This window comes from Coenobita brevimanus, chromosome 1 (assembly GCF_032717465.1).
Source record: "Coenobita brevimanus isolate Jiangsu-jjx chromosome 1, ASM3271746v2, whole genome shotgun sequence".
Taxonomy (NCBI): domain Eukaryota; kingdom Metazoa; phylum Arthropoda; class Malacostraca; order Decapoda; family Coenobitidae; genus Coenobita; species Coenobita brevimanus.
This window is the reverse complement of record NC_136954.1, coordinates 20,958,877-20,985,763: the sequence shown is the minus strand read 5'-3', so window position 1 is coordinate 20,985,763 and position 26,887 is coordinate 20,958,877.

Here is a 26,887-nt window from a genome sequence, read left to right as displayed (position 1 = left end):
TTGGGCAAATATGAATTGGAGCAGATGGGAGACGTGGAAGGTATGTGTAAGATATTTACAGAAGAAATATGTGCAGCATGTGATGTGGTGTGTGGAAGGAAGAGAAGACGGAGGGGGGTGCAAGGAACAGTGTGGTGGACTGAAGAGGTGAAACAGGCTGTGGCACAAAAGAAGAAAGCATACAATGAATGGATGAGAAATAGGGGCGTGGAAGAAGATGAGAGGCGGAAGAGAGAGTTATATGTGGAAAGGAAGAAAGAGGTGAAAAGATTAGTAAGAGAGAGTAAGAAGAGAGTGGATGAGGAATTTGGAAGGAATTTGAGTGTAAAGTGGAGGGACTGTAAGAAAATGTTCTGGAGAGAAGTGAAAAGAGTAAGGCAGGGTGGAAGTGAAGTTAGCAGGGGAGTGAAAGATAAAAATGGTAGATTACTAGTGGAGAAGGGAGAAAAAGTGAGCAGATGGAGAGAACACTTTAAGGAATTGTTGAACGTAGAGGATGGAAGTAATGCGAGTATAAGTGGCTGGGGAATGGCTGGGAGAAGGAGGGAGGTGAGAAGACAGGAAGAAATCAGTAGGATAGAAGTTGTGGAAGCAATGAAGAAAGTTAAATCTGGGAAAGCCCCAGGAATTGATGGAGTGTGTGGTGAAATGCTGAAGCATGGGGGAGAGATAGTAGTAGAATGGATGTGGAAGATGTGCAGATTGGCCTGGGAGGAAGGTAGAGTCCCGGAGGATTGGAAGTCAGGTATAATTATTCCCTTGTACAAAGGAAAAGGGAAAAAGAAGTGTGTGGTAATCATAGGGGCATTTGTCTTCTTAGTATAATAGGAAAAGTGTATGGTAGGATACTTATTGACAGAGTTAGAGAAAGAACAGAGAAATAAGTTGGAGAAGAACAGGAGGCTTTAGGAAGGGAAGAGGTTGTGTAGATCAGATATTCATTCTTAGATCTTTGGTGGAAAAGTTTCTAGAGAAGGGAAAGAAGTTGTATGCGGCTTTCATGGATTTGGAGAAAGCATATGACAGGGTGGATAGACAATGATTGTGGAAAGTGTTAAGAATATATGGAGTAGATGGGAAGTTGTTGAATGCTGTGAAGAGTATGTACGATGGTGCGAAGGCTGCAGTGCGTGTGGATGGTGAACTAAGTGAATTTTTCTCTTTGAAAGTTGGTTTGAAACAGGGATGTGTCATGTCTCCATGGTTGTTCAATCTGTACATGGATGGGGTAATAAAAGAGGTACAAGGTAGGGTAGTGGATGTTGGAGTGGCCCTGGTGGGAGAGGATAGTGTTTGGAAGCTCCCTGTACTGTTGTTTGCGGATGATGCTGTGTTGTTGAGTGAAGGCGAAGGGGAGCTGCAAGGCTTGGTGGATGAGTTTGAGAGTGTGTAAGAAGCGGAACCTAAGGTGAATGTAGGGAAGAGTAAAGTGATGGTCTTTGAGAGAGGTGAAGTTAGTGAATGTACAGCGAGGTTGGATGGTGAAGAATTGGAAAATGTGAGTACGTTTAAGTATTTGGGTAGTGTGATGAGTAAGGATGGAGGTTTGGAGGGTGAAGTGCTTGAAAGGGTACAGCAGGGAAGAAAGGTTGCTGGTTCCTTGAAAGCAGTGATAAGAAACAGGGAAGTGAGCATGGAAGTGAAAAAGTTACTACATGACAGTATTGTGATACCAACTCTAACGTACGGAAGTGAAGCTTGGACATTGTTGGAAGGACACAAGTCAAGAGTGAGAGCAGTGGAAATGAGTTATTTAAGAGGAGCCTGTGGAATCACGTGGAGAGACAGGCTGACGAATGAGGATATAAAGGAGCGTTGTGGTGTGGATGTGGATGTGATAGGAAGCGTTATGAGGAACACACTGAGGTGGTTTGGCCATGTGGAGAGGATGGAGGGTGAAAGACTGACGAAGAGAGTGTATATGAGTGAGGTGGAGAGGGGAAGAGGGAGGGGGAGGCCGAGGATGAGATGGAGGGATGGGGTGGAGAGGTATATGAGAGAGGGGGGTGTGAGTTGGGAGCAGGGCAGTGAAATGGCTGGGGACAGGGCGACTTGGAGGCGATTTGTTTGTGGCCACCCCAAACGGGATTGAGGCGTCTGGCAATAGATAGATAGATAATAGTGGTCGGAGAAACTATTAAGCAGTAAAAACGGAAGTTGGAAATGCTGGTAGGAATATTAGTATAATCAAAGTTAATAAACATGTCGGTAGGATAAACAAATATAATCTGACTAGATATTATAAAAGTGAATTTGAAGTACTGTTAGAAAAAAAGTATCTATATAATCTAAGTTGATACAGCTGAGCTGGATATGTTGATTGGAAAGTATATGCGGATTGGCAACTGAAGCGAATATTATAAGGTGCTGAAGATACTTTTAGGAGAAATATATAGAACAAGAATGTATGAATATTGCAGAGATGCGTGGGTAACACTGGCGGGAATTAACAAATATGTTCCTGGTGAAAATTTACCCAGTTGAAAGAAAGAGGTTGAAAGTTATATATAAGGAAATAGTATAAAGGTAAGTTGGAAAACTGTACTAGTAGGGAAAATATATAATCTAAGTAAATATTGTAGTTGTTGAAAGAAATATAAAACTATATTTATGAAGGTGTGAGGAATTGTAAAAAAAATTGGAGGTGGGAGGTAGTGGAGGTAAATGATAGGTGGGCTGCAAACATAGGTAGAATAATATATAAACTGTAGTGGGACAACATGGGGAGGTGTGAAAGTGGGTGGAGGGTTGGTGTGATGGGGAGGAGATGAAAGGTGGGTGAAAAGGGTGTGGGCACAGGACAAGGGGGAAAATGGGACTAAGAAAATAAAAATGAAACCAAAAAATTATACAATTTTCTTGTAAAGTTAGGTAAAAAAAAAAAAAAAAAAAGATGGGGGGATGCCAATAGGAGGGTTAGGTAGGAGAGGGGAGGACGAGGGAACAGAAAAAAGGATGGAGTGAGAGGAGGCGATGGAAAGCTAGGGTGAATAAGAAGGGTGAGGAAAGAGTAGCAGAGGAGAAGAAGAGGAGGAGAGGAGAGACTTCACAACTAAGGTGCTCTCGAAAGTTGAAAAAAAAAAAAAAAGCATGTTAAGTAGTAGGAAAGAACAATAGCCTACATACACAATTTATCCAGGCTGAAGGTTTGTAAAGGAAGAAAAGATGGGGAAGGAGGGGGAGTTGAGGGGTTAATAGGAGCTAAGGAGGCGGAATGTGGTGGGGAGCTCTCTCAGGGACGGATTTTATTTTCTAATGCAGGTGAAACAAATGAGCATCGCGCTTCGCCAAAGTCGTCTCCTCCTCCTCTCTCTCTCTCTCTCTCTCTCTCTCTCTCTCTCTCTCTCTCAAGGAGAGGAGGATTAGAAGTAGGACAAAAATGAGGAAGACAGAAAAAGTAGAGAAAGAACGCAAACAGGATGTAGAGGAGAAAGAGGACGAGGAGGAGGAGAAAGAAATTAAAGAAGAGGGGGGGGGGAGACTTGGAGGTGAAGCAAAAAGAGGTGACATAAAAAGAGAAGAAAGTGATAGTTGTAGTGGTAAGAAGCGTAAGAAGAGAGCAGGATTAAGGTGAGTAAGAAGAGTATAAAGAACAGGAGGAGGCAGAAGAGGACGAGAATATGGAGGAGGAGGAAAAACGTCAAGACGGATGAGATGCGGGTTAAGGAGATGAGGGAGAAAGTTGGATTAAATGATGACTAAAAATGTCGTTGAGAGAGGGACACAGGCCCCATTAAAAGATCTCTCACGCCATGCATGAGACGGTGAGAGACGGGGGGTAGAGGGTAAGTGGTATGAGGGAAGAAGGAGAAGAGAGGAGGAGGAGGGGGAAGAAAGAAAAGAGGAAGGAAGAAAGTAGAAGAAAAGAGGGTGTCGAATGGTAAAAAGTAAGGTAAGAAGAGGGAGAAGGGAAGGAGAAAAGGAAAGGGGAAGGAATCAAGAGGAAGAAGAGAGGGGGGGAGAGAGGGTAAGGGATAAGGAAGGAAGGAGAAAGGGGAGGGACAGAGAAGAGACAAAAGATGAGGTGACGGAAAGGATACGGGAGGAAGTGAGAAAAGTGAAAGATGGGGGGTGATGAGGATGGTGAGAGGAGGGCTAGAGAGGGTAAGATGGAGGGAAGAGAGAAGTCAGGTGGAGAAGAGGCCAACGAAGGGGGGGGGGAGAGAGAAACGGGGGGGGAGGAAGAAAAGTGCAGGAGAGGGGAGATTAAAAAGGGAAGAGGAGGTATGAGGAGGGGGAGAACTCCTGGGGTGAGGACCGGAAGGAAGATGGGGGACAAGGAGAAGAGCGGGAAAGAAGAGGGACGCCGAGAGGATAAGCAGATAGGGAGGTTGGAGGAAGATGAATCTAAGACTGAAATAAGACAGACAGAGAAGTATAACAGTATCTGGGCATGTATTCACGAGATAAAGATGGAATCGTTACTTAGGAGGGACCGGGAAGGAAGTGAAGGGCAAAAAGATTTTTTTTTGAACGTCAGAGGAAATTGATTCTATTTTTACCACATCTATAAGAAAAGTCTTCCCTGAGCTTACTCATTTTCGACTCGATGACGTACAGATGTATTATATTTATTCCCATTCATACCAAATATTCTCACACTTCTCCAGTCCCTCGGCCCTGCGAAATCATAGTTCTGCCATCTTTATCTTGTGGTGTGTGTGTGTGTGTGTGTGTGTGTGTGTGTGTGTGTGTGTGTGTGTGTGTGTCCTGGTAAGTGTGTGTGTCCTGCTGTGTCCTAGTATGTGTCCTGGCCAACCACGCACCACTCCTAGGACTCCTTATTACTGCCACAACTTTAATTATTATTTAATTAACTTTTCACTTCTTAGTTGAATCTCTTGCGGTTTGAGGAATCGTGATGACTCAAAAACTTTTCCTTGAGATAAACTCTGAAGGACTGTTTTTACTTGATATATGTGCACTCAGCTCTGCCTGCCATTGAAAAGTCTCCAGAACTTATTATTGGATTATTCTCTTGGCCTCAGAACGAACTATTCTTTTGCAGTATCATTTAACTGAATTGTTTTCATTATTTTGTTGAAGCGCAAGTTAATTTTTCTACAGTTGAAGATTGGAAACTTGCAACTGCAGTTTTCTCTCCCTAACAGGATACATTGTTCTTTGCAATATCATTGAATTGAAAAGGCTTTGTTATCTGTTGACGTGTATACAGTTGTTTCCCGAGATGAAAAGACTCCAAAACTTGTAATTGAAGTTTTTTACTGATTCATTAATATTTGTAATAGTTATTAACAGAGTAAGAGAAGATATTGTTACCCTGATGGTCCATTGTTACAAATGAAAATGTTGGGTGGGAAGGATGGATTCTGGGTTTGTGTTGCCCGAAACTTTACAGAATATATAAAACGTTACAGAATATAAAGCGTTTCACAATATAAAAAACGTTACAGAATAAAAAAAAAAACGTTACAGAATATAAAAACGATACAGAATATAAAAAACTTTAGAGTATAAAAAACAATACAGAATATAAAAAAGTTACAGGATATAAAAAACGTTACAGAATATAAAAACGTTACAGAATCTATAAAACGTTACGGAATATAAAGAACGTTACGGAATATAGAAAAGGTTACAGAATGTAAAAAACGTTACAGAATATAAAAACATTACAGATTATAAAAAACTTTACAGAATATAAGAACGTTACGGAATATAAAAACATTACAGAATATAAAAAAGTTACAGAATATGAAAACGTTACAGAATATAAAAAACGTTACAGAATATAAAAAACGTTACAGAATATAAAAAACGTTACAGAATATAAAAAACGTTACAGAATATAAAAAACGTTACAGAATATAAAAGTTTCAGAATAAAAAAAGTTACAGAATATAGAAAACGTTACGGAATATAAAAAATGTAACTCTGTCGCAATAGATTATATATTTATAAAAAAAAAATTCTTCTAAAATGATTGTTAGGAAGTAGGAACGGCAAAAGTGCTCAGATAAAAAAAAAAAAAAAAAAAAAAAAAAAAAAGAGCATTCAGGATGGTAGAGATTTGGGGACTTATACCATTACTACATTCCACCAGCTATAAGTCTGTGGCTGTAGTGTGGAATGTAGTAATGGTATAGGTCTCCAAATCTCTTCCCATCCTGAATACACTTTTGTTTCTGTGCTTTTTTCATCTCTTATCTGTGCACTTTTGCCATTCCTACTTCTTAACGATCATTTTAGAAGAAAATTTTTGTTTTCTAGTTTATGATCTCTTTTTGGAAGTATAATTATGCATAAAGCAAGTGTTAGATTTGGACTGACACATGCATAGCATACTGGAAGACTAAAACAAGGGTGAAAAGAAGTGTTTTGGTACGGTACGTTCTTAAACTGTAGACAAGCTGTAGCTAACCAATATTGCTCAAAATGGCGTATTTACGGATGACCGCGATGCTGTTTTCAGGCCGTAACTCGCGAACCGTTGCCTGAATGCTTTTCTAAATATGAAAAGAAACATCTGCATTTGACAAGAAGCGTTTTGGTATATAGCACGCTCGCGTACCGTACTCCTTTTTGTTTCGTAGTTATGACTGATGAAGAAAGAAAGATAGAACAAAATCGATATTTTTGCGGTTCGATTTTGCGACATCTACGAAGGTTAGCAAGACTTTACAAGTAGTTTTGCACTTGAATAGCGAAGGTCTTTTAGTTCATAAGCTTAGAACTGGGCTTTGCGACCGCTTTCGCGCAAAGGCTACTATTCCCTATAGAACAGGGCGCCATTTTGAACCTGCGCCATTCGTACTTACGGAGTGCTTCCACGCTCTGTATATTGTTATGGCGAGGTGGAGCTAGAGGTCTACATGCATGCGTGAATATCAAGGTAAAGTGTGCAGTGGAAATTTTAGTCGAAGGGAGCAGCTAACATCACGTCATGGGCTCAAAAGGGGGAAAACAGGAGTAGAGTCTAAAACAAATAGCAGTGACAAAAAGAGGGAATGAAATAGGCAATTAATACGTAGCTAACACTAATTTAAAGTTACAGGAGCAAAATCAAACAGGTTCGAACAGGATTGGCAAGATTTGTATTCCGGTTGGATTAGGGGGCTTTGTAACACACTGATTCTACATTTCAGGCCCCTGTTTCAGGAAGGGTGAGAGTTTGGTGTGCATTGGTTAGGGTCATATTCTGGTTGGGTTAGGAGGCTCGTAACACCCCCGAATGTACAATCCAGGTCCTTATTTCTGAAAGAGTGGGAGTTTAGTGTGGACTGGTTGGGGCTGTGTTCTGACTGGGTATGAAGCATTGTGGGATCTCTTTCTTAGCGATTTATTTTCCATGTTACAGCTTATTGTACTCCTGCATGGTATCTATATCCATTTCATATAAACATTTCTTGCATACATGACAAAGAAATAAAGAGACATTATGACAAGTGTGGGAAGGAGGTGGAAAGAAACACGGGCGAAATAGACGTGAGCTTTATTCCCTACTAGTTTTGCCTGTGGCTTCTTCAGAGGGAATAAAGCTCACCATTGTTTCACCCGTGTTTCCTTGCACCTCCCTCCCATAAAGAAATATATTAGCGTAGCAGACACATAAGTAAACTAGCAAGGAAGATCCATTTCACATCCACACATCTTGCGTACATAGCATGAAATTAATATATTAGCGTAGCAGATACATAAACAAACTAAAGCAAGGAAGAAGTGCCAGACAGCCTCCTTAACGCCATGGCTGCGGGCAGTGCATTTTGATAGTTTTATTTAAGCTGACAACAGACGATTTTAACTGAGATATTTCCTGCTATACCCATTTTTTACTCTAACTTGGCCTACAATTGCCACCTCTTCATCTCCAGCTGTAACAAGAGATCAACACTAGAATATGATGGTAGTCACAGAGTGCTAGGGAGGGAATGTGTACTGTATAGTCATAGTATTGCCATTTTCTTCCACTGAGCTGTGTGAAATTTGTTGCAAATGAACGATAATCTGGCAAATTAACTTAAAAAAAATTGATTCAGTGGTTCCATAGGCTGTCTTCTGTGACACTCTGTTACGGATTCAGCATTGTCATCATCATCATCATCATCATCATTTTCATTATCAATATCGTAGTCATCATCATATCATCATCATTTTCATCATCAGTATCGTAGTCCACATCATCATCATCATCAATTTCATAATCAGTATCGTATGTGACATCAATATCATCATCATCATCATCCCGCCTCTTCTTTCCATTAAATGTTGGGGTTTAGGGAAAAAAAAAAAAAAGATGAAGTCTGGGATTCGTCCCTGACGTCATTCAGTTCCCAATCTTTCACCCAGCCAACAATGCCATCAGGCCAGTGTGTGTGTGGAGGGGGGGGGGAGAGCTTAGTGTGTGTGTGTGTGTGTGTGTGTGTGTGTGTGTGGTGGGGGAGAGAGGAGCCTAGTGTTCGTTTGGTGGTGGTGGTGGTGGGGCAGCCAGGTGTGTGTGTGTGTGTGTGTGTGTGTGTGTGTGTGTGTGTGTGTGCTGTTGGTTGGGGGTAGGGAGCCTGGTGTGTGTGTGTGTGTGTGTGTGTGTGTGTGCTGTTGGTTGGGGGTGGGGAGCGTGGTGTGTGTGTGTGTGTGTGTGTGTGTGTGTGTGTGTGTGTGTATATGTGTGTGTGTGTGATTTCATTCCTTTGGCGTCATGTATCTATCTATCTATCTATTGCCAGACGCCTAAAAATCCCGTTCGGAGTGGCCACAAACAAATCGCCTCCACGTCGTCTTGTCCCCCGCCATTTCACTGCCCTGCACCCAACTCACATCATCATACTCATTATTCCTGACTGATGCGATGTGGTGTGGTGTGGTGCGGTGTGGTGTGGTGTGGTGTGGTGTGGTGTGGTGTGGTGTGATGCCGTGTGGTGTGATGCCGTGTGGTGTGGTGTGGTGTGGTGGGGTGTGGTGTGGTGTGGTGTGGTATGATGTAATGCTTGACAAAAATGGATGACTTTGTGAGGGAAACAGTGATCCACCAATCCCTTTGCTGTTTCTTTTTTTTTTCTTGCTTTTTCTTCTTTTTTTCTGCTGTTCTTTCTTTTTTTCTTTAATTTATCCGGCTGATTTCTTATTTTACTCAGTTGCACTTTAACTTGGGCTAATATTCTCTCAGTGTATGATCCCGAGTTGTAGGAAGCGATTATCACTCTTTGACAAGAGATAAACCCCAGAATATAATGCTAATCACGGCGAAGTGCTATGGATGGGATGCACGAGTATAGCCGCTGAAGTATTGTCTCATTGTGCCACTGACCCAAGGGGATACGCTCCATAAGGACAAAAATTTCCACTTAATGAAGGCGGACGATTTTTTTTTTTTTCATAATTACATACAGCAGGATATTCTTCATCAAGAGTGGGGGGTACAGAACGTGAAGTATGATGATTCTCCATGATATTTTGTTCTTTGATTATTTGCTGTGTTGCTAGTGGGGGATGTTTTCGGGTGGTGGCTCCGATGTGACGAGGCGGTGGTAGGCCACTGCTCAGTTATACAAATGCAGCTTAATCCCGTCCTTATCCACCGACATGAGGATGGGAGACAGTAAAACAGGGACAGCTTTGGCAAACAGTCCACTGGGTTCACGGTCAGATGAGCCTGGGGTTGCAGCTACTACTACTGCTACTACAAGGAGTCCGACACGCGGTGTCTTTTCAATAAATTAGTATGAGGTCGTTAGAAATGATAAGTATTAGGGCACTTAATTCATTTTAATTTGTCAAACAAAAAGGACACTGAATTTAGATTAATTTGTTTTTTTGCAAAATTTAATTCTGATTTTAGGCAAATCAAAGAAGGTTAACAACGAAGCGTAAGTGTTTTTATTTAGAGCATATTGTGTGCCGGATTATGGATTATTTGTGTGGGACGTTAGAGAAATCTTTAGTTCTGAATATCGTTTCGAACATTTCACAGAGCTTATTCATACTCACTAAAGAAGACAGAGGGTGGGACTTGACCTAACTGGACATAACGTGACTAACTTGAACTGACTTGACAAGATTCGACTAAACAGTAGCCCATACCATAGCCCAAGCACCCTGCACAACAATAGCCCATACTCTGGCCCAAGCACCCTGCATAACAATAGCCCATACCCTAACCCAAACACCATGCACAACAACAGCCCATACCCTAACCCAAACACCATGCACAGCAGCAGCCCATACCCTAGCCCAAACACTCTGCACAACAATTTCCCATACCATAGCCCAAACACCCTGCACAACAATAGCCCATACCATAGCCCAAACACCCTGCACAACAATAGCCCATACCATAGCCCAAATACTCAGCACAACAATAGCCCATACCATAGCCCAAGCACCCTGCACAGCAATTTCCCATATCATAGCCCAAACACCCTGCACAACAGTAGCCCATACCATAGCCCAAACACCCAGCACAACAATAGCCCATATCATAGCCCAAACACGCAGCACAACAATAGCTCATACCATAGCCCAAACACCCTGTACAACAATAACCCATACCATAGCTCAAACACCCTGTACAACAATAGCCCATACCATAGCCCAAACACCCTGTACGACAATAACCCATACCCTAGCCCAAACACCCTGTACAACAATAACCCATACCATAGCCCAAACACCCTGTACAACAATAACCCATACCATAGCCCAAACACCCTGCACAGCAATAACCCATACCATAGCCCAAACACCCTGCACAACAATAACCCATACCATAGTCCAAACACCCTGCACAGCAATAGCTCATACCATAGCCCAAACACCCTGCACAGCAATAGCCTATAACATTAAATCGCCAAAGAACAGGGAAGGACTGTGAGGGGAAGGTGCCACCTGGGGTCTGGGACCTGGGTGTGTCCGTATCCCAGAGCAGGCCGTAAGTGAGGACTTGTTTACACATTACTACAGCCATAACATTCACCACATATACTGTACAAGAACGAATCCCCATACGATACTTCCTTGTGGCTCCTGAAGGCTTTTCACACACAGCTAACGAAGCCTGATATGGTCGTACTTCGTTTTTGTACTTCTGCACTTACTCAGCTTTTTCTTGATACCTTTAGGCCATTGGGTTTACATAAGAGTAACTTTTTGAACTTGAGGAGTTATATGTAGCCTTCACTAGGACTTGTAATAAAACAGGTCCGAAGTTGAACGAAATTGTATGGTGCTAGCATGATTAGAATAAGTAGCACGTCATTGGTGTGATGGGATTAAAGATGCAAGGGAGTGAAGACAGTGATAAATAGTAGACGAAGCGAAAGAGTGATGGGAAGGTGATATACGAGGTGAAGAGGAAACAGGAGAGGAGAGGAGCAGATAAAGGAGAGGAAGGGAAAACAGCAACAAACGAGAACACAGGCATTAACAAAGAGAAGAATGCGAGAACAAAGACGAATGAAGAACAGAGACAATAAACCAAGAGGGGGACAAACAAAGAAGAGAGGTGAGGTAAAAAATTAAAGAAAACACGTGTGTTGAATAACAGTAAGATTCAAGAAAAATAACGGAGGGCTGAAATATGATGAAAAGTAAAGCTAAAGAAAAAATACAACCCCCGTTCCCACCAGTTGGTTTAGGGGTCAAATGTTTAACTTTGCCCTGTGACCCTGACATTCAGCCGATTGATCTCAAAATCCAGTTACTTTATTCTTGCTTAACCCTTTTTATTCCACCAAGTTTGGTTCAGATCAGATCAAACTTGACGATCTAGCCGTATGATCTTGAACTTTCACCATACCTTGTGACCCTGAACTTCGACTGATTGCTTTCCAGATAGAAATCGTATACCCGTATATGATCCTAAACCCCTCCACGAAGTTTTCCCTTAATCGGATAACATTCTTATGTGACATTGACATTTGACCTGTTGAACAAAAAAAAAAAAAAAAAAAAAAAAATGGTCAGGCCCTTCGCTGATCCTGTCATTCATCCAGATTTGACCCAAATCTCATTAAAATTGTTTTTGCTATTTTAATCACACAAACATACGAGTCGAAAATTGACTCCTGTGACCTTGACCTTTGGATGTCCTAAAGATTGAAGCCTTTCATTCTTGTTTTACCTTCAAATCTTTCCAGCAAGTTTGCCTCCTCCCCCCCCCCCAAAAAAAAAAAAAATGCTTAAGTTGATCTTGTTCGGTCATTTTTTATTTTTTTTTACCCAGGCCTGGGACTCTGGCCTCCGATCTCTTGTTCTAGAAAATAGTCAACCCCTTAACCGACCTATGTCTTTTTCTACCAGTATTGGCGTTATTCTCATCACACACACACACACACACACACACACACACACACACACACACACACACACACACACACACACACACACACACACACACACACACACACACGAGCGTGGGTGTAAAATTAGGAGAAATTAGCAAGTGCAAAGAGGAAAAAACGTAAATTCTCTAAAGAAAAAAGAGCTGATGAAAATAGCAGACAGTGATGCAAGGAACGTACGGTGAGGAAAGTAAACAAAGACTGAGAAGTACCATAAATAATATATGGAAATGAGTTGAACGAAAGAATATACAAAGGTGCAGATAACGGAAGGTAAACAGAGTAGCAATCGTCCAGCTGCTTACATACAAACTTGGGTCACTCGAGGTGGACAGTTTGGAGTCCGTCGCACCCTTACTGGGCTGTCAAGTCACTGTGTGGACTCCCCCCAGTACGTAATGTGGCACCGATGTATTTTATTGTAGAAAATTATGTTGTAGCAGCAGAAACCCATCAGTGGCAAAGAATATACAATAATATCTGTTAGGGGTTGAGTTTGGTGGTTTATAATGAAAACAATGGTTAATATGATCTTTGAGGAGCAGCAGTTAATTCCTGTGATTCAGTGGGTCGGTGAAGGTTTGACCACTCTGCACTGCAAAGGTGATGTTTGATTGTTTCATAGCAGTTTGGTTTCTTAGCACTTTTATAGCAATATAACAGCAGTTGGAACTAATACGGAGTGAAGAAAATATTTTTTGTTATAAGTCGGTAAACAGTACAGTGTGACCTCGGGGATAGGAAGGCTGCCAGAGATCGTGCAGCGTGAAGAGCCTTCATTAGGTAACCAAGGCTGACGCATAAAACATGTTGGAACCTTTATAAACGATACGAGATACGAAGAAACTTTATCACTAATCATATAAAAGGATGGATTTGGTAATATATAATGAAAACAGATTATACTCTTTGATTGTACTAAAGTCATTCAGCGGATTAAATAACTTCAGTGTTAGCCAAGATGGTAATAACTGACGGAATGTGTAAACTTCCAGTTTACGAGAAGAGCAACTCAATATTGGGGTTATATTTACGTAACGTTAGGCTATGCGATAATTAATTACTCTACCGTAACGTAAAATTGTGTCATCTGTTACCCATTACAGTACACATTATTATTGTTTCACTTAACGGTGTGAGTCCTGCCTACTATACTTTACAGTACTTATGCTGCTGGTACAAAACAAACATAAGAATATCTCTGAAAAAGAAAATTAGATGCTGTCAAACATCTTCATGTGTCGACATTTCTCAAAGCCAGTTCCACATTGTGTGTGTGTGTGTGTGTGTGTGTGTGTGTGTGTGTGTGTGTGTGTGTGTGTGTGTGTGTGTTAGGGGAAGGAGGTATCTTAGAGATTGCAGAAAGAGAGGGGTCTTTTGAGAGGAGGGTGGTCAGTATGAGATGTGACAGAAGAGAGTGGGAGTGGGATATTGAATTGGAGTTTTAAGAAAGGATGAGCGTGGTTGAGAGGGATATGAAAGGGGGAGGGAACCCAGGAGAGGGGGAGCCTGTGAAAGAGAGGAGGAGGAGGGGGGGGGGGTGAGAGAGGGAAGGGTGTGATTGGGTCTGCTGGAGGGGATGGGCTAGAAACGGCTGGTCTGGTAGGTAGGTGTGCTAGGAATGGACATTTCAATAACAGAGCTGGACCGTATTCTGTCTGAATTTAGGAGGCTTCGTAGCACCTCGTCCTTGGCGATTCATTTTGCTTATTACACCTGAGCATTTTCCTGTGTTATTATTTTTTCGAGTTAATGTCGATATAGTTTGCATCATGTAGGATATAGGAGGATATTGAATTATTAAACTAAATCGCTCAGGAACAGATGTTACGCAATTTCCAGAAGTGCTGAAAATACGACCCTAGAGAAGAATATGGATTGAATGAGGAGGGGGAAGTGGCCAGGCAGTTGCGAATGAGACAAAGGATACAGTTGGAAGAAAAACTAGTTTGTGGGAGAATGTTAAGCGGAAGATGGAGAAGTGAGTGTGTGGTGAGAGAAGTTTGTGAGATTCGGAAGGAAGGGAGGCTCATTTGTCGGGGGGAGTGGTGGAGGGGTGGCATGAAGCGAGTGGTGTGTGGGTGTGTGTGTGTGTGTGTGAGAGAGAGAGAGAGAGAGAGAGAGAGAGAGAGAGAGAGAGAGGAGGGGAGGGGGAACAAGAAGCGAGTGGCCACATACTGGTAGAGACAGTGATCGTGAAATAAGCTCCCAATTGCGACGGGAACTCTGGCCTCAATTTCGCAGACGACTGTAGGAAATGTGGCGACCCTTGGAGAATAGGCACGAAATTACCCTGCCTTCTGACGCTCCCTCATTGACCTTTTAGACTTCTTTTACTTTCTTTGGCTTTATTATTGTCTTAAGTTCCATATTTCCCTAGAGTCGTTTGCGGCTTTCTTTCCCCCTTTTTCCCCGTTTTCTGCCTTCTGTTCGCACTGTTCCTCCGACTTCTTGTTTTCACCACTTTCTCTGTATTGTTTATTCTTTTCATCCTTTCTTTCCCTGTTTTTGTAAAGAGGTATTCTGCCTTTTTTCCTTTCTTTCCTTCCTTCTTTTCTGTTTTTTCAGTATTACTCATGCATTTCTTTTCCTTTCTCATTCCCGTCCTCCTCCTCCTCCTCCTCCTCCTAATCCTAATCCTAATCCTCCTCCTCCTCACAGGCACCAAATGGCCCTTCCTTTTGACGTACTCTCATTTACCTTACTCAATACTTTTCTTTCAGTTCCTCTTCCTTCTTCTTCTTCTTCTTCTTCTTCTTCTTCTAGTTCTTCTTCTTCTTCTCCTCTCTCTCTCTGTCTGTCTGTCTCTCTCTCTCTCTCTCTCTCTGTCTCTCTCTCTCTGTCTGTCTGTCTCTCTCCCTCTCTCTCTCTGTCTGTCTCTCTCTCTCTCTCTGTCTCTCTCTGTCTGTCTGTCTGTCTGTCTGTCTCTCTCTCCCTCTGTCTGTCTGTCTGTCTGTCTCTCTCTCTCTCTCTCTCTCTCTCTCTCTCTCTCTCACTCAGCGCCCATAATTAACTCTGGCCATGTAACTGCCACCTTCGCTGGTCTCCGTTTGGGTATAAATTTCTTACATCCGGAGCACCACAAGGGAAATAACCCGAGCCAGCCTTTCATGATTCCTCTCTGGGCTGCGGGTGGGAATACAAAACAATGCGAGGAAGGTGGTGATGCACGACTCGGCCCCGGGACAAAATTAAAGTTATATTGGCTGGCATATTGGCTGGATCGTGTGCTGGGTAGTGAAGGACGTTGTTGCAGGAGAGTCTTGTTGTGTAGGTTACAGGTTTGGTCGTGTGTAGGGTAGCAAAGGACGTTGTTGCAAAAGGAGAGCTGTATTGTGTAGGATGCAGGCTACGTTGTGTGTTGGCTAGTGAAGGACGTTGTTGAAGGAGAGTTTTGTTGTGTAGGTTGCAGGCTACGTGTATTCAAGATAAAGGACACTATTTTAAAAGGAATGGTGTATTGAAGTGTTATGCCGAGTTGTATGCTATGTAAGGAAGGCTATTGGTGCAAATGGTGAGTTGTACTGAAGTGCATAGTTTACTTAATAGGCATGTGAAGTTGTAGGAAAGTTGCACGACGATAAAAATGTAACAAGTATATATACAAGAACCGTATGCAAGAGAGTGAAGAACAGAATGGAAATGTATAGTCACCTTAGATTTCTCTTATGGCGGTTGGTGAAATTATTAAACACTGTACTGTACGACGAAGTGCAATGGAGTACAAAGGAAAGTAAACCTCAGCAGAACTCTGTCATTCCGAGCCCATTTTTAGTTGGGTAGGCTGTAACTAACGTAAATAATCTTACAGTCAACAACAAGGATACAAAGCGGGGAAGGTGATGACAGACGACGCTGTTTGGGGAAAAAATATACTGGCAAAGATGCAGGGTATGTTCTGTGCATCGTAAGTTACATTGTTGCATAAGGACGGGTGTATGCAGGGTTGTGTGCAACATAGTAAAGAATAGATTGCAAGAGACAAAGAAAGAATAATGGAGAATTGTGTGAGATGATGGAAACTGAGGCTAACAGAGAGAACAGAGGAAGAGCAGTGAGGGGGAAAGATATGGAGTAAGAGGAGGGAGACAGAGGATGGTGCGGGACAAGAGAAGCGGAGAAAAAAAATATATTATGTAAGCCGTGGCGGCAAAGTGGAGGGAGAAGCGGAGGGGGACGGTGAGAGGTTAATGGAGGGAGAAAGGGGAAGGGAGGTAGAAAAGGATGTAGAGAGAGGAAGAGCGAGAGGAAAGACGGTGATGGAAAGGGGAAGGAAATGGAGGAGAGGAAAGGTAGGCGAGAGGGAGGGAACGAGATTAGATTAAGGACGGAGGAGAGAGAAGAGGAGGAAAACAGGTCGGTGATAAGAGTGGTGGAGAGACAGTGAGGGAAAGTTAAGATCAAAAGAGACTTCAAGAGAGAGGTTTCGTGTGTGTGTGTGTGTGTGTGTGTGTGTGTGTGTGTGTGTGTGTGTGTGTGTGTGTGTGTGTGTGTGTGTCTCAGGTTAGCTGGATATCTTCTGAACACGCAGGGACGATTAATTCATTGCACGTCAAACCTTGTATAATTCAAAGCTTCTTTTAAGAGATTAAAATGTCAAAGGACGTGAAAGTCTAGTCGAGGGTGAAGTATGGAGGCGGAGTTAAGAGAGAGATTATGGTGTCCGGTTTCAATTTTCTTTCGTGTATTATTTTGCGGCACGAAATCCAGAATTCCCGCCACCTAAAATTAGACATTAAAGCAAGAACCTTTTATTTGTGTTATGTCAACCCGAGCGTTAAAGATATGTAAATAGGCTGAAGTAAATGATAATATTAATGACTGTCCATCCGTGGTTGCTCATCCTGACGTCACTACATGCCTGTCTACTCATGCCTCAGTCCCTCCCAGTCTGCCATCATTGCGCAACACATCATACACGGGGATCCAGACGAGGGGATTGCACGTGCGTAGTAGTTGCTCTGATTTTGCGGCGTTCATTGGGTGATTTTTGGCGTTCTGTCGGCGATCGGCGTGGAAAATCGTTGCAAATAGTGCCCATAGGATTAACGAATCATATCGCTGGGAGAGTGTAAGGCGAGTGAGATGGTAGTCAGTCGAATTACCGTGAACCCGAGGTGAGGTAAGTAGTCACTTGGCCCTAAAGCTTAATATATCACTTTTGTATCTAAAGTCTGTCCATCATCATCATCATCATCATGATTTGTGTGTGTGTATTGTAGACTATAACTTTCACGTACTTATTTGTATATTTATGGCCTGAAATATGGCCGATATATTGCATGACACGATAGAAATTGTGAAATAGTTCTAGTTTCTAGGATGCTGTCAACCATGTCGACAGCATGGCATAAGTTTTGTGATAATATTGGCTGTTTTATGATACTATGAACGCTTTAAAAACTGGTGCATTAAGGAGGTTGGGTTATTAATTTTGGAAGGTTTCAAAGTGGACGAAAATCATGAAGTAGATGGAAGTTGATAGATGGGAAGTGGATGGTAAAGGGAGGAGGGTGGCGGAAGGAGACTGAGGAGTAGTAGTGGGGTGGCGGGGAAGAAGGTGGAGAGAGAGAGAGAGAGAGATTTAAATGAGGGAAGGTGCATGGTGGAAAATGTACAAATGAGTTTAATGGAAAGCAAACAGCAAGAAATCTATTGCTCCATCTGTGGGTGTTTGTTATAGGGAAGGTTATAACAACAAAACAAACTAATCAGCCAAAGAATGTAGGGGAGATACTGAGATTGGGAGAGAGAAAAGTGGAGGGACAACGAGAGAAAAAAACTAATATGGTTAGGGAAGAAATGTGGAGAGGAAGGTGGAGGGAGAGAGGGAGGGAGACAGGGAGGGGAGGGTAAAGGAGAGAAGGAGGGAGACTTGGAGAGGAGGGTAAGGGAGAGAGGGAGGGAGACATGGAGAGAAGGGTGAGGGAGAGAGGGAGGGAGACATGGAGAGGGTGAAGGAGAGAGGGAGGGAGACATGGAAAGGGTGTGGGAAAGAGGGAGAGAGACATGGAAAGAGTGTAGGAAAGAGGGAGACATGGAGTAGAGGGTGGGGAAGAGAGGGAGGGAGACATGGAGAGAAGGGTGAGGGAGAGGGAGGTAGACATGGGGAGGAGGGGGAGGGAGACATGGAGAGGAGGGTGAGGCAGAGAGGGAGAGAGACATGGAGAGGAAGTTGGAGGGAAAACAGGGAAGGAAAGGCGAAATTGAGGCTGGGGGAGAGGATGACCGAGGAACAGTGAGTGGGTGGTTGAAAGAGAGGCAAGATGGAGGGAGGGTGAGGAAGGAAAGTCGGGGAGAGGAGGAAAGGGAGGAAGAAGAGTGAGGGAGAGATGCTTACATGTCGTTAGTATTGATGAATCTTACCCTTCCCTCACCACACCACACCACACCACAATAATCCACACTGCACCACACCATGCCACACTACAGCACAATACATCCCAGTAAAGCATATCACACCATACAGCTCCACAACGCACCACACCACACGGCACCGCACCGCACCGCACCACTTCATATCACATCACTTCACATCACACCACTTTGTTTCAGACCACATTCTCATATCACATCACTTCACATCACACCACTGTGTTCCAGACCACAATCTCCACGTTACATCACAACACAGCCAAACCACACCACACCAGATTACATTACACTGCATCATGCCACACAACACACTGAGCCACACTGTACCACACCACACATCCTACCACTCACTACATGAAGCCACACCACACCCTCGCTAGCTATCTCTCACGGGGTGGTCTGAGTGACAAAGTTTGGATCTTGATCGATGGTAAGGGCGACCCTGCTCCTGGGTAGATCCATAAAAACGATCTTACCACCGACAGGCTCCTATGACTCACTTCCACCCGAATATAACCAAATGGCGTTAGCTAGAGTTAAATACTAAAGCTGTTCCAACCATGCGGTGGTTAATCAAACCTCGATTAAAACTGCCAGGTTACTTTTATTCACCTTTGAGACTAATACGAGTCAATTTTCCGCTTCCTACTCTTTCTTTCTTTCTTTTTTTCTTTTTTACTGTTAATATATGTACAGAGGCGGATGCATTGATTGTCCTCCTCCTCCTCATCATCGTCATCATCATCATCATCATCGTCATCGTCATCGTCATCGCCATCGCCATCATCAATCATCATCATCAATCATCAATCATCAGTCATCAATCATCATCCATCATCATCATCATTATTATTATTATTATTCCCCTCCCCCCCCAAGAGTTATGGAAACAACCTGCACAGTGTTCCCCGGAATGCACTGGCGCTTTCTGAATGGTCGAATGCAATTTTGTTATGCACACATTTTCGTATATTTCCCCTTCAGTTTTTGCCGGCAGCCACACAAACAGGGTGGCATGGGTTGAAGGGATATGAAGGGAGGCAGCCTGGTCTTTTAGTTATTATGGGACGGGATGAATTACAAGGGGCGACAACCTGGCCTGACAGGCAGTAAGCGGCAAGCCCACCAATAATCGAGTGTTTTAGTTACTATGGCATGCGTTGACGTGGATATGAAAGGGACGCAGCCTGGTGTGACGGGATGTAATCGGCATATTGACAAAAATCCAGTATCGTTGTTACTGGCCATTGGGATCTAGGCATGGAGTCAACCCTTGTCGCTCACCTGACTGCATGAATGGAGATGTGAGGAGAAAAGAGGAGAGGGGAGGGAAGATGGATTAAATGGGGAGGCGAGGGGAGGGATAGTAGGGGCAGGTGGGGAGGAGAGGGAAGGGAGGATAAGGTCAGGTGGGGAGGAGAGAGGAGGAACTATAGTGTCAGGTGAGAAGGAGAGGGTAAGGATAATAGCATCAAGTGGAAAGGAGAGGGGAGTGATATAGGGTAAGGTGGGGAGGAGAGGGAAGGGATAATAGTCAGGTGGGGATGAGGGGAGGAAAAATAGGGTCAGGTGGGGAGGAGAGGGGAGAGATATTAAGGTCAGGTGGTGAGGAGAGAGGAGGCATAGTAGGGTCAGGTGGGGAAGAGAGGGGAGGAAAAATAGGGTCAAGTGTGGAGGAGAGGGGAAGGAAAATAGTCAGGTGGGGAGGAGAGGAGAGGGAAAATAGGGTCAGGTGGGGAGGAGAGAGGAGGGATGATAGGGACAGGTAGGGAGGCGAGGATGGGGAGTGTGGAAGAGTGGGAAGGAGAGGAGAAGGAATATGTTGGGGATGGGGAGGAGGGGCTGGGATTTGAGGGAGACGGAGAGGAAATGAGAGAGAAGTGGGGTGAAGACGGAGAGGAAAGGAGAAGGAAGTGAGGTTAATAGACATGGAGCAGTGAGGGTAAGGTGAGTGGGATTATATTAACAGATGGGGAGGAGAGGCTGGGGGTTGTGGGGAGGGAATGGGGAAGAGGGGAGATTGAACTTATAGGCAGATGGGGAGGAGAGTTGAGGAAAAGGAACTTGTATGTAGGAAAGAGGGGAGGAGAGGAAAGGAGAGTGATGGAAAGTGAAGAGATGTATGCGTGAGAAATGGGGTGAAACTGGATGAGATAAGAGAGAATATACAGTGTGTTCAGTAGTAATTGTAGTAGAAGATGACGAAGATGAAGAAGAAGGAGAGAGAGAGAGAGAGAGAGAGAGAGAGAGAGAGAGAGAGAATTTCACCTTAGGCATCTACGTAGCTAGGAAAAACACCTCACTCTGGAGATGTCAGATATAACCTTCCCTTTTCCCATCCGCTTTTATCGTTAACTGAAAAAGGAAAAGAAAAAAAGAAAATATCATCTTCAAGTAGGAAACACATACCAAAGACAATACGCTATCATACAGGTGATTTTTTTTTAAAGAAATAAAAAGACAGTAGTATCATACAAAGAGGTCTGCAGAAAAGTGAATAAAATCGTTTAGTGATAGCAGAAATACAGGCAAAAATAAAAGACGAAGTAATGAAAAAGGGATATTTTCTGATTGTTTCTGCAGAGACGAATTATTCATGCAAATAATTATCTATCTGTCTATCTAATTATGTATCTGCTATCTATATCTAATCTACACACACACACACACACACACACACACACACACACACACACACACACACACACACACACACACACACACACACACACACACACACACACACACACACACACACACACACACACACACACACACACACACCTCATCCTACGTTGGTGTCACCCACATCCCTTCTCTCGTGTTTTTAAATCCTGTCACAACATTTTTTTTATACACCACACACATATTGACAGATCCTCTCATTCTTCACCAGAGTCATGGAACCTTTTGTCGTCAGGTCGTTCCTCCACATTGCCCTCCATATTTACGCCTCTTCCTGTCCCGCCTCAGAGGGTTAAGGCATCGGAGGGAGGGAGGACGTACAGAGAAACAGTAATCTTTCTAGTTCCGTCTGAAGAAAATTTACAACAGTCGAAATACAGAGAAAACCCCTATCTCCACCAGTGCGTGTTTCAGATGGTTCGCTTTTTCCGCTTGGTATTCGTCAGGCTTTGGGGAGATATTTGTCACTGTGCTTTTCAGTTTTATTCGTCTTACAAGATGAATTTATAGAACCCAGCATGAATCTCAGGCAGTAATGGAGTCAGTGAATACTATATCTAACCCCTTCAGGTCAAAGATTTTCCCTCTAACCTTAAGAATATCGTCTGGAGGTAGCAAGAATAAACTTAAGAATGTATCATAGTGCTGAAGGGGTTAAAGACGCCCTGAATCACCTATTTCCTAAGCATTTTTTTTTTTTTTACAGTATATGGCATGTTCTGATTTTCTTGGATGTAAATTACGAAGTTTGAGCGATGTAAAACAGCTGTAAATAATATAGTGTTGTGGTGTAAAGGTGTGGTAATGTGTTGCTGTGGTAGTGTGGTGGTGGGATGTGGTGATGTAGTGCTGTGGTGTTGTGGTAGCGTAATGCTGTGGTATCATGATGGTGTGACGTGGTAGTGTGGTAGTGTTTTAGTGTGATGGTGTGATGTGGCCGTGGGGGGTGGTGTGATAGTGTCGTGGTGTGGTAGTATGATGTTGTGGTAATGTGATGGTCGGGTACTGTGGTGCTCTTGTTTTGTGGAATTGTAGTGGTGTGATAGATTAGTAGCGTGGTACTGTGTTGTTGTGGTAGTGTGACAATGTGATGGTGTGGGTTAATGGTTGTGTGGTAGTGTGGTGGTGTGATTCTGTGATAGTGTGGTATGGCGGTGTGGTAGTGTGATCATGAGGTAGTGTGGCGCCGTGGCAGTGTGATGTTGTGGTAGTGTGGTGCTGTGGTAGTGTGATGTGGTAGAGAGGTAGTGTGGTAAAGTGGTGGTGGTGTTGTACTGTGGCGGTGTGGTGGTATGGTAGCGTGATGGTGTGGCATTGTGATGGTGTGGTAGTGTGGCGGTGTCACAGTGCGGCGATGTGATACTGTGAAAGTGTGGTGGTATAGTGTGGTAGCGCAGGTGTGTGTAAGTGTGTTAGTGTGGTGATGTGGTAGTGAGGTGGAATACCTGGAATGGTAGTGTGATAACATGAAGATGTGGTTGTGTGATAGTACTGTAGTGTGGCAGTTTTGTGAGATGTGGTGAAGTAGTGTGGCAGTGTGGTGATGTGGGAGAGTGGTGGTGTGGTGGTAACTCTTGTGGTAACCAGCTGCCCTACTGTTATTTTCACTCCACTGGGAAAGTAACTGAGCATTGGTTAAAACCCAACTTGACAACTCATCTCGTGTGTGTGTGTGTGTGTGTGTGTGTGTGTGTGTGTGTGTGTGTGTGTGTGTGTGTGTGTGTGTGTGTGTGTGTGCGTGTGTCGCTTTCATTAACGCCACAGAATGTATTTGTTTATGCCTCTATAATATTAAGATGTTTATGTGTTTGCCATGGTTCCTGTTTGTTGCCCTGTGTGTGTGTGTGTGTGTGTGTGTGTGTGTGTGTGTGTGTGTGTGTGTGTGTGTGTGTGTGTGTGTGTGTGTGTGTGTGATATTTTTTTCATACACTGTTCGACATGATCTGTCATAGGAAAGAAGTTAATGAGAAAATACACACACACACACACACACACACACACACACACACACACACACACACACACACACACACACACACACACACACACACACACACACACACACACACACACACACCCTCACAAGACAAACATAGAGGGTCATTGGGCAAACTTTGTAAACACTTGTAAGAGACAGTTTGCAGACGCTTAGAAAACTTGCCTCCGTCTCCCAGCAACTGCACTGCGGTTCTCATAAAGCCCTTCAGAGCGAGAGGGGGTGTTTCCTGAAAGCTGTGTGTAGGCTGAATAAAGTCCTTGCTGTAACTCTCTCTGTCTGTCTGTCTGTCTGTCTCTCTCTCTCTCTCTCTCTCTGTCTCTCTCTCTCTCTCTCACACACACACACACACACACACACACACACACACACACACACACACACACACACACACACACACACACACACACAGTAGCTATATTAGCAAATGGTGGTGTATAATAAAATTAGATAAGGCAAAACTAATATTTATTTCAGTACTTCATTTTTCACTTTTTGACCTAGAAATATACTCTTTTCGCAATAATGTTGTGAGAAGTAGTTATAGGTTCTGTATTTCCCAACATTTTGGTATAAAAGCAAGTAGTGTAGCTTAATTAGTACCATTTATGCAAACAATACGTTAATGCATGTAGCATGACGAAGTGAAGAAATTCAGATACGTATGTGTAGACGGGCAGCATAGATGCACAGTGTTGTCATGTGTCCACAGGTGGAAATGGAGTGAAAAGCTTCCTAAACTGAAAAAACTGAGGGCCGATTATTGGACATTGCGTCATCGGGTAACGAGTGATTAACATTTGGACACCATATACGTCATCCAGTAAAGAACATTTGAGATTAATTGAGACTGCGCATCCACCCTCGGTCGCGAATACCAACTGGAATGACTGAAGTGCATTATTTCATCTAACACAAGGAGAACTGACTCAACCAAGAGTGAGTCACAGGAGCTTGAGTGTTAAGAGTCAGGGTGGCCCCGTGTAAAAAAAGTTGAATGAAATGAAAAATTATTCCAAAAAATGTTAAAAAAATGGAGTGCAATGAAAAAATGTGTTGATGGAGATAAGTGGACTGTGATGTGTGTGTGTGTGTGTGTGTGTGTGTGTGTGTGTGTGTAATTCACCGGGTCGGTCAGGATCACATGATGGTCGTGATTGTCAGCTTTTACCCTCCCGGAAGGGAGCTGAGAGCTCATATAGTCCGATCTAAGGGCAAGGCTGTGACCTTCACACACGCACACACCCGTCCCCTTGCTCAAGGGGGACAGTAACCACCCACTTCGTCAGTGAAACTTTTCGCAACCTGAGCGAGGCGCGAACTCCCGTCCACCAGTTGGCAAGCGAGAACGTTACCACTGCACCAGCGAGCGGTGTGTGTGTGTGTGTGTGTGTGTGTGTGTGTGTGTGTGTGTGTGTGCGTTAAGCATATAACAGCCTATATAATCACAGTCACCCTATAATCCACGCTCTATATTAAGTCCACAGGCTCCATCAACCCCTCGTAAATAATACCAACACAGGGACATTATCTTTTTAAAATACTTTCAGGCCCAATACATGTTCCAGTTATTCTCGGCTGTACACGTCCACCGTCCTCGTGGGTATTGCAAATTAAGTCCATTAATTAGGCCCCGCTGGATGATAATTTAGAGCTGCCTGAACAGAGAACGAGCCGGCAGTACCATCAATATGCCGAGTTACTGGGTTGGGTTGCCGACTGTCGGGTTAGGCCGGCGACAAGCGAGGCGAACAAAAGATTATAACTTGTGCCAGATGCCCGTGCAACACACGTGCATGCACACCGACACGTTACACACACACACACACACACACACACACACACACACACACACACACACACACACACACACACACACACACACACACGTTCTAATAGTCTCCTCTCTCTCTCTCTCTCTCTCTCTCTCTCTCTCTCTCTCTCTCTCTCTCTCTCTCTCTCTCTCCAACCCTCTACCTGTCCTACGCTCGAAACTCTCCCTCTCTCTTCTCTAAACCCCCCAGAGGACCTTCCACTTCTTCGTAAGGAAACAAGGTCATGAATATTTATTGCCATTTCACTTCAATTCGGCTCTGTCACGTAAAATAGCCCAGTCGTTTGTTCCAGCGGCGTAAACCCTGTGTGTCCCAACCTTCACCCCGCCGCCTCTCTCCTTACTGCTCTCTCTAGCTTCTTTGTTCTCTCTGTCGCTTTCTTCTTCCCTTCTTATTGTTTTGTGTTGTTTATTACTCTCTCTCTCTCTCTCTCTCTCTCTCTCTCTCTCTCTCTCAGTCTAGACTTAGAGTTTGCAGTGCAATTTTGGGCGCCTCACCTAATTAAAGATATAGAAATACTGGAAGCGGTCCAGCGTAGGGCTACCAAGTTAATCCCGTCCCTGAGGAATAAACCATACCTCGAGAGACTCAGGGAATTAAACATATTCTCTCTTAGAAAACGGAGACTCAGGGGACAGCTGATTGAATGTTTTAAGATTCTAAAAGGCTTTAGTAATACTGATTCAAGCAAGCTATTCACAGTAATTGCCGAGACTGTAACTCGAGGAAATGGTATGAAGTTGCAAGCAAGGAGGGCTAATCTTGATACAACCAAAAATTCTTCACTTACTCTGTTGTAAGCGAATGGAATAAACTCCCTGGGAATGTGATTGAGAGTGGTACCATAAATATATTTAAAAAAGAGAATGGACATGTATCTCGACGCAGTTGGTATCGTTTAGTTAGGATGGAGCAATTATTGCATATTCGCGTCTGCATTCATGTGTTTATTAGACACAGACAATATTTTAGAATTTTAAAATATATATAATAGATAAACATTCTGTTCATCTTTTGATAAAAAACAAACATAAAAAAAAAAATTGCATGCATAGAGTAAGTATGCGGCTGTATGCCCAAATTTTCCTTTTCCATATTATTCTACTTTCTCCCGATCCTATAAAATTCCTTCAGGTTTTTCATTCCTGCAAGGTATTACTTCCTCTCTTGTTTCCTGTACGGCAAATGCCGGAGGGTCTGGAGGGTGAGGGAGAGAGCCTTCTGCTGTGCTATCCTTTTCTCCTGCTCCTATGCACTATATTAGGATTAAGGCCGGACCACCTCGTAGGGACCGTAAGGTCTGTGTATCTATGTAACTATGTAACTCTGTCTGTCTGTCTGTCTGTCTGTCTGTCTGTCTGTCTCTGTCTGTCTGTCTGTCTCTCTCTCTCTCTCTCTCTCTCTCTCTCTCTCTCTCCATTCTGTCCATCGTCCTCTTCCTTTCTCGCTCCCCTCCTACTCCTTAACTCCTCCCATCTCCTCGTGATTCTCAGCTCTTCCCTTCATTCTCTCCCTCTCTCCTTTTTTCTTATTACTCTCTTTCCCTCTGCTCTTCTTCACTCAGTGCTTTCTCTTCCTCTCCCATCGTCCTTCACACTCTCCTCCTCCTACTTCTCTCTCTTCTCCATCTTTGCCGCTGCCTCACCCCCATCTCTCTTGTCTCATTCCCAGCACACTCTCCTTCCTCTTCTCCTTCGTCTCTA